This window comes from Octopus bimaculoides, chromosome 11, assembly GCF_001194135.2.
Source record: "Octopus bimaculoides isolate UCB-OBI-ISO-001 chromosome 11, ASM119413v2, whole genome shotgun sequence".
Taxonomy (NCBI): domain Eukaryota; kingdom Metazoa; phylum Mollusca; class Cephalopoda; order Octopoda; family Octopodidae; genus Octopus; species Octopus bimaculoides.
Genome location: NC_068991.1, coordinates 63,436,369 through 63,437,611, shown reverse-complemented (window position 1 = coordinate 63,437,611; position 1,243 = coordinate 63,436,369).

The following is a 1,243-nucleotide window of genomic DNA, read 5'->3' as shown; positions in this document are numbered from 1 at the left end:
ATATATATATATATACATATATATATATACAAAAATAAGAGGAATGGCCAGCAAAAGTGGACTCCTATATGCTAGAAATAGATGCCAAATCATCTAACCACGAAAAAAATATGTCCTCGGTAAAAATTTAGCGACGCAACAGACTGTAAAAGGGCAAAACAAATGAAAAAATACTAAATAAAAAAAAACGATTAACCTACGTACCATGGTTTCACCTGTTAAAATTTACATAAGTAAATATCTGCAGGATCATCAGCGTAGTCTGTCGATTTAAAATATAATTTCCCGAACTAGACACAAGACGTCCACCCGAAAGGGAGCACGTGTAGAGTTCTACAAATTACATTCAGTGTATCCTTTCAAATGTCCTCAATCTGGCGCGCTTTCGTGGTTAGATGATTGGGCATCTATTTCTAGCATACAGGAGTCCGCTTTTGCTGGTCATTCCTCTTATTTTGTATGTAATATAATTTTAATCTTCGGATTTTTTTAATATGCTAGACCACTGGTTTTAATTGATTAATATCAATTTCTACCCTCATTGATAAATGTTACATATATATATATATATATACATACATACACATATGTATGTATATATCAAGATTACTTGCCAATAGAGAAAGAACCAGTTTCTAACCTAGATCCAAGGCTCATTCATTGGAATTTCATTATCAGCAACAGTGTATTTTTGCTTGTATGCATGTATGTATGTATGTATGTATGTGCAGATTTGTTTGTTTTATGTATGTATTCTCATGCATATAGTTGCATATCTAGACATGCTCATATATATTTAAATGATAAACTTCTGGAAAGTTTTACAGATTTTTACAGTTCCAGTGATGGATTAGATCTATAGTCTTCGAATTAGCTTTCTCCTCTCTGGTTTTGAGAAGCCTAATTTCTCAAGATTCGTATTTAGGCAGCATGTTACATATCCCAGGAAACCAAAAATTGCAGGTATAAACCTGAACTTGTTATCTGAATAGAGTAATCACAGGTTTCTCCATAGTTCAGTATAGGTGTTCTCTTTTTCACTGATCTTCAGCTTTATGTTAACATCTGCTGGGCAGCTAATTGCCCTTTTGCTCGACGTGTGGTTTCCGTCCACGCTGCGCTTGCCTGTGCACACTTTCTCTCTTCTCTATCCCAAATCATTATATCAGGTCTCTTGTGCTTACATCTTATTGAAGTCTTCACTGGGACATTCCACCAGTATTCCTTTTTATTATGAGTGGTT